The sequence below is a fragment of the Hemiscyllium ocellatum genome, chromosome Y, assembly GCF_020745735.1.
Source record: "Hemiscyllium ocellatum isolate sHemOce1 chromosome Y, sHemOce1.pat.X.cur, whole genome shotgun sequence".
NCBI lineage: Eukaryota > Metazoa > Chordata > Chondrichthyes > Orectolobiformes > Hemiscylliidae > Hemiscyllium > Hemiscyllium ocellatum.
The window spans coordinates 3,379,188-3,386,426 of NC_083454.1; the positions used below are offsets into that span (position 1 = coordinate 3,379,188).

Genomic DNA, 7,239 nt, shown 5'->3' on the forward strand with positions numbered 1-7,239 from the left:
TGGCCCCCAACACTTCCCCATATGGCACAATTGCACGAAATCTCAGAAGATGCAATGCTACCTGTTTAGGATGTCTCTCCTCACGGTGTAAAGTTCCAGTGATTTATCTGCCTCTCACTCAATTTAGCAAACTGCATTTCCTGCTCACAATGTGATCTCGTCAAGACTGGGGAGAGAAAAACTGAGCGGGTGACAAACGCGAGTACACCTACGTTCTGTCTGCAAACGGAAAAAGAACTTGAGCTTCTAGATTCCTGTCACTGCAAATTCCCACTGTGTTCCTATGCCTCCATGTCAGTTTGGTCTGCTGCAGAGCTCCCGCATGGCCTGTGCAAGTTGGAAGAGTGGCGCGTCATTTCTGAATGAGAGACTGTGCAATCTTCAGTACCCAACACGGAGTTCAGTCATTTTAGACCCTGTCCATCTTCGTTCACGTTCCTGCCCCATCTACACATGCCATTCATTCCAAATGCGGATGGTTTGGCTCGAAAATCTCTCCCCAGATGCACTAGACCTGCTGATTTTGTTCCGATATTTCTACATTTCTTTTGATAACGTTATTCTGTTGTGATTGCCAGCCTTCAGGAAACGTGCGTTTGGACGGGATTGTAGTCAGAGGAGATTTATCAACGTGGTGCCTGAGCTCGACCATTCCCCCTGCGAAGATAAGCGAAAGTGAGGGCTGCAGGTGCTGGAGCTCAGAGTCGAGAGCATAGTGCTGGAAATGCACAGCACGTCAGACAGCATCTGAGGAGTAGGAAAATCGATGTTTCGGGAAAACAACACCGACATTCCATTGCCAGCCGATGCCTGGAGGAAGAAAATCTTTTGTTCCACCTTAGGACCCTGCAACCATACGGGATAAATGTGTATTTCAACAGCTTCCTCATTTCACCTCCCCCAACATTATCCCAATCCCAAACCTACAGCTAGGCACTGCTCTCTGGACCCGGCCATCATTGCCCCTCCGAACTTTCTACCTCTCTTCATCCATCTATCGGTTTCCCAGCAACCTGACCACCAACCCCATTCCCCTTCCTCAACCCTGACTCAAAAGCCTCATTCCTGATGAAGGGCTTATGCCCGAAACATCGATTCTCCTGCTCTTCGGATGCTGCCAGACGTTCTGTGTTTTTAAAATACTACACTCTCGCCAATGCAAAGATAGATGAGCTCGACTGGGGCTCTCTATCTGAGAACGGAGAAAGCTGAGAGAGAAATTGATTAACGTGCACAGAAATGGAATAGATATGTTTGACAGGAATAAACTTTAGGGGCGGCACGGTGGCACAGTGGTTAGCACTGCTGCCTCACAGCAACAGAGACCTGGGTTCAATTCCCGACTCAGGCGACTGACTGTGTGGAGTTTGCACATTCTCCCCGTGTCTGTGTGGGTTTCCTCCGGGTGCTCCGGTTTCCTCCCACGCTCCAAAGATGTGCGGATCAGGTGAATTGGCCATGCTAAATTGCCCGTAGTGTTAGGTAAGGGGTAAAATGTCAGGGTATGGGTGGGTTGCGCTTCGGCGGGTCGGTGTGGACTTGTTGGGCCGAGGGGCCTGTTTCCACACTGTAAGTAATCTAATCTAATCTTTCTTATGAGAAGGGTAAATAACCAGGGTTATAGATGAAACGCTACAGGGAGGATGTTCAGTGAAGATTTAGGAAGAATGTTTACATCCGGAGAGGGTTGCTTGTCTGGAACTCACTGTTTGAACTTGTAGTAAAGCTAAGAGTCATCCAAATACTTCAGGAGTATTTAGCTGAACACTTGAGGAGCTAGAGCATGCACGGATAAGGATTAGGTACTGGAAGATGGGGCGAAGATAAACAGATATTTATTGAAAGACTTGAATACTGTAACTTTCGGTGCAGTAAAATGGAGGCTAGCGCAGCTCAGTGGCACAATGAAAGACGTGGTGGACATCTACTGCATTGTTAAGATCGCGATTCACAGTTTGTGGGTTTGATTCCCGCCAGAATTGCAATTTAGTTCAGATTTCAGCTGATTCAATGATTGTTCTGCTGCTTCATCGTCAGTTCCCATCGTCTGGAGTTCTCGTCCCTGCTACTGACCAGAGAAGGTTCCTCACTTTCTTGGTGTGAGTTTTAAGAAAATCATATCATTTGAAATATGATAAGCCAGGAATCGGCTGCTCATTCTCAAAACCCACTGCAGATACCCACTGTCTTTCCACACAGTTCCCTCCTACGGTTGCACAGAGTGTTTCGATTTATTCAGTGTCTTTTTCCCTTTGGGTGATAGGTTGATGTAGATGGCTGGGAAAAGACATTGACCTGTTCGATCAACCGTAATTATGTCAAATGGCGGGGTAGCGCTGGCGGGGGAAATGGCCCCTCCTATTCCTCTCAGTCTCTGCTGTTTCTGACAGAGGGTTTTAAACAATAGCATGATGATTAGATTAGATTACTTACAGTGTGGAAACAGGCCCTTCGGCCCAACAAGCCCACACCGACCCGCCGAAGCGCAACCCACCCATACCCCAACATATACCCCTTACCTAACACTACGGGCAATTTAGCATGGCCAATTCACCTGACCCGCACATCTTTGGACTGTGGGAGGAAACCGGAGCACCCGGAGGAAACCCACGCAGACACGGGGAGAACGTGCAAACTCCACACAGTCAGTCGCCTGAGGCGGGAATTGAACCCAGGTCCCTGGCGCTGTGAGGCGGCAGTGCTAACCACTGAGGACAATGTGAATCTATTCCACGGAATACCAAGGTCCTCCCGTTTATCCCACTGCTCTCACAGCTGCTGTTGTAGCTTCAGATCAGACAGTGGAGGATTCTCCCAGGTGCTCTTTCAAGCTGCATGCTCCTTCACACAGATTTCCAACTAGACACATGGAGCACACTGTCGGTTAGATATTGGGGATTCAGGGACAGATTTCCCCTTTTTCTGACTAGATTTCTGACCACGGTAATAAACATGAATTTCGGGCGTTCTGTATGCCCGAATCTTACTCCAGATTCTTATTACTTTACAATTTAAACTGAAATTCAATTTACGCTTGCATGACATTCTTATGTCTTCAGTATTCATGAAAACTGTGCATTATGTCCTTGGATGAAGCCATGGTGAAGATTAATGATGAGTGCAGTGTGTTTCATGTTGTCTGTAGGATCTTGCAGAAGCATGTTCGTGAAGTGTTGTTGAATCGAATTCTGTGCCGAATTGAAGCCGACCGAGTGAGAAGACCTGTGATAATGTAACATTTTCTGTAAAAAACGCAGCTACGTTTGGAAACCTAATTTTCAATCAAGGCTATTTTGCACAACATTTTTCTGTATCACATTAAATCAGTGAGTATTAAAAGGATTCAGTCCCGTTCCTGGTCATTGGGAAAGTTTCTTCATATATCAATCAACATCTGAGTTTTGAAACCTATTTTACTTCCGATTAAAATAGTTGAATATCTTTTCCCCCAGCCTAATGTCCCAATCCTCCCTTCTCTTCCATGTAAATACCAGCTGCTCCAGGCAAGGGTGGAGCTCCCAACCTGACGTTCCAATGCTCCTTGCTGCTCCATGTCAATAGCAGCTTCTCTAATTTAAGTTGGGGCTCCCAGTCTGATGCCTCAATGCTCCCTGCTCCATGTCAATAGAAGCGATCCAGTTGAGGTTGGATCTACCACTCTCATGCCCAAATGCTCCCAGGTGCTACGTGTCATTAAGAGCTGGTAGTTGTGAGGTTGGTGATCCCAGTCTGATGTCCAAATGCTCCCTCCTCCATGTCAATAGAAGCGGTCCAGTTGAGGTTGGATCTATCATTCTGATGTCCCAATGCTTCCCGCTGCTACTTGTCATTAAAAGCTGCTCCAAGTGAGAGTGGAGCTCCCAGACGGATCTCGCAAAGCTCCTAGCTCCATGTCGACTGAAGCTGCTTCAAATTAGGTAAGATCCCGCAGTCTGATGTTCCAATGCTCCCTGCCACTTCATGTCAATAGACACTGCTCCAGGTGAGGCTGGATTTCCCAGTCTGCGGCCCCAATGCTCCCTGTTACTCTAAGTAAATAAAAGCTGCTCCAGGTGTGGTGGGAACACCTAGCCTGCTGCCCCAATGCTCCCAGGTCCATGTGAGCAGACTCTGCTCCAGATGAGGAGGCAGCTCCCAACCCTTGCAACTCATACACCTCTATACCAACTTAGAAATAGTGCCCACTGACGATTTCCACCATTGGACCCATTGGTGGAATATCCGCATCATGTGAATTTAATATTATTTTTCTTCAGCACCGAATCATTAATTCCAAAATACATTCTTTCTTAAATTTTGTTTATAATGTGCATATTGCAGTCGATCCGAAGTTAGATAATGGTGCTAATTGATGTATGCTCAATAAAAATTACACCATATTTTTCATGTGGAGTAACTGCTAGTTAGCAAGGACAATGTTTGTAATGAAATCACACTTTTATTCCAGGTGAGGGAATGTGGTGTGTATTATTTAAAATGAACTTGTTCACTGTGTACAATGATGAAATGGATCTCAATTTCAAAGCAAACTTGGTTACGTTGTCATCCATCTTGACATGTGGTGTCCTCTTCTTTCAACCACACGGGTATTAGAACGAAACGTCTATTAATGACATGCGTATAAAGACACATTCAATCATTTTTCATGCTAATACTGCATGAATTTGCGATTATTGATCCACAGTTTAGGTTCAGTCCCTACAGTGAACATGCTGATTTCTCCAGTTGTTCATAGTTCAATGTGATGCATCCAGTGTGTGCATAACGGTTTGGAGCTTGCTTCCCACATCTTGTGTTTATCTGTGCCTTGTTCCCAGCCTTCATCAATGGCGAAAGTAACGGGCGAGGAATAGACCAATGTGTAAGTCTCTCCGTTTCCATGCATGGCACCCATATCTGCAATTCTCTACTGTGCATTTACAGCCAGTTCTCGGTGCCCCAACCCCCACGCCCTGTCCCTTTTGAAATATTTCCATTATTTTTTGCTGTCTCTCTGTGCTCTTCTCACCAAGGTGAATAACTTCTACTCAACCTGCTCCAGATTTCATTTGACAAAACAGTCATTAAGAATCCCATTACATAAACATGCCCTTCGCATCTCTTGTATTTTGGTTTTCCTGGATCTCTTTCAAATGATAAAAGATCACAGCTGCTTGACTTGAAAAAGAAAATCGCGTTACTTTTCATTATCCCAATGCGATCTACGTTTCAATGCCGTTTATGCAACAGACTCAAATTATTCTTTGAGATTTTATAATAGCGTTGATGCATATAAATTGACCATTGGAGTTCCAATTTCAATAAGACAGGTGTGAGCATACAAAAATAGCAACATTGAAAACAGCGACGAGAGTGGGACGCGAACCCACGCGTGCAGAGCACAATGGATTAGCAGTCCATCACCTCAACCTCTCGGCCACCTCGTCACATATAGGGACACATGCATGAACGTATGAATAACTGAATTGAGTGAATTATACAGAACAGCAGATATTTCTCCCTGGTCTGGTGAAATGCTAAGTAGCACAGTACGGTCCCAAGACTATGGTCTGACCTCTGTGTTGTGGGGCAACGGCATTCCCACTGTGACACTCTACACGCAGTGATCTGAACAAAAATGAAGAAAAGACAATGAAACAAAGTCTGTTGAATTCTGTGAAGATTTGAAGTCAACGGAATGAAGAACCTGAGAAAGCAGGATGTGTTCCTTCAAGAAAGAGTTGGATAGAGCTCATAAGGATAGTGGACTCAAGGGTTATGGGGATTAGGCAGGAACAAGATACTGATTGAGGATGATCAGCCATGATCATAATGAATGGTAGTGCTGGTTCGAAGGGCAGAATGGCCTACTCCTGCACCTATTGTCTATTGTCTATTAAATTGCCTGTGAGGAATTGTTTTCCATACTGGAGGAGAGTGCATAGTGCTCAATGTCATTATTCGGATACCTTTCTTCTGCTCAGATGTTTTTGACACGCACTTCTGTACAGAACAGACACTTTCAAAATCCTAATTAAGACTAAACAGACAATTGAATTCAACAATGCAAATACCTTGATCTGTATCATTTTCCTAGACCATGCAACACCAAGTATGATTACAGTAACATAGTGAGCAAGTGTCAGAAGGAAAATGAGTGCAGTGCCAGAGAGAATGCTGGGAGCGGGGAAGTGCATTTCCCACAACAGGAACACTACCAAAAAGCGGACTGTGGTGAGAGAATTCAGAGTGGTTTTACACTTCGGAATTTGATACCAGAGACACAATGGAGATCTGACATTGAGTCTGTTAAAGATGAAGATTTTAAAATTTATACAGATGAAAAACAAAATAAAATGTTCATTGGTTAGTGAAGGCAAATGTTGCAATTACATATTTCGAAAATCTACCCATCTTTGCATGAGTAGCTCACCATTTTCCTCACTCGGGGTCAGAACCACTGGTGAAGATGATCGTTCAATCCCCGTTACTAGCCATGGAATCAGAGAACTTCGGTTTCCCAAACGTTAAGGTACAACCAGGAATGTGGAGGTAAGCATTAATGCGATGCTTCTGTGATGCAGGTGACAGTGCATGGTATCTCTGTGCCAGTATAGTGGGCTGTGCTGTGCTGAAGTTTTAAGTTTGAGCCTCACATGGAGCAGCTTCAATTATTCATTGTCTTTAGGGGTCCGGATAGAAGGTGATATTGAGCAAAGCCAAGTTAATGGGAAAATACCCGTGTTTGTGGATTGAGAAATGGCCTTTTTTGGATAATGACTCCTTGATCAACAAACAAACCGCAAGTAGTTAAAACGTGAAGAGACATGTGTGGAGAGAGAACCAAAGGTGATTGTTCAGCAGGTGGATAACGTTTCCCTTGTGCATTGCTTTAAATTTCGGGAAAATAAATGTTGAACTGGTTTTATGTTACGCATTTTGTTGCAAAGTCGCAAAGGTTATTGCAATAATCAAAAAAGAAAAATCACATAGGACCGTTTGAGTATTGTATTGAATTGAATTTTGGCCTGACCATATTTTATCTTCAATGGCTTGCCGCAGAGAAGTACAGAGGGTTAACAATACAAAATAACAGAGTCTTCTTGGTGCATTTCTTGGGTGGAGTAAAGAATGTACGAAATATACATAACATGATGTGAATGTGGTCGAATCTTTAAAGTAGGTGTTGCGTCTCCAAGTGACGATTCAATTCCGACTCATTAGGATATAACTTCTATCTGCAGTTATTTTAGGACATCA

The 7,239-nt window shown here is 44.2% G+C and overlaps 1 non-coding gene across 1 annotated transcript; it reads right to left on the reverse strand.

Annotated features, from left to right (window-relative positions):
• Window positions 1-5,344: 5,344 nt before the first annotated feature.
• Window positions 5,345-5,426, reverse strand: trnas-gcu (transfer RNA serine (anticodon GCU)). The gene has a single exon. It is a non-coding gene; the product is annotated as a tRNA-Ser (tRNA).
• Between the last annotated feature and the right edge of the window lie 1,813 nt (window positions 5,427-7,239).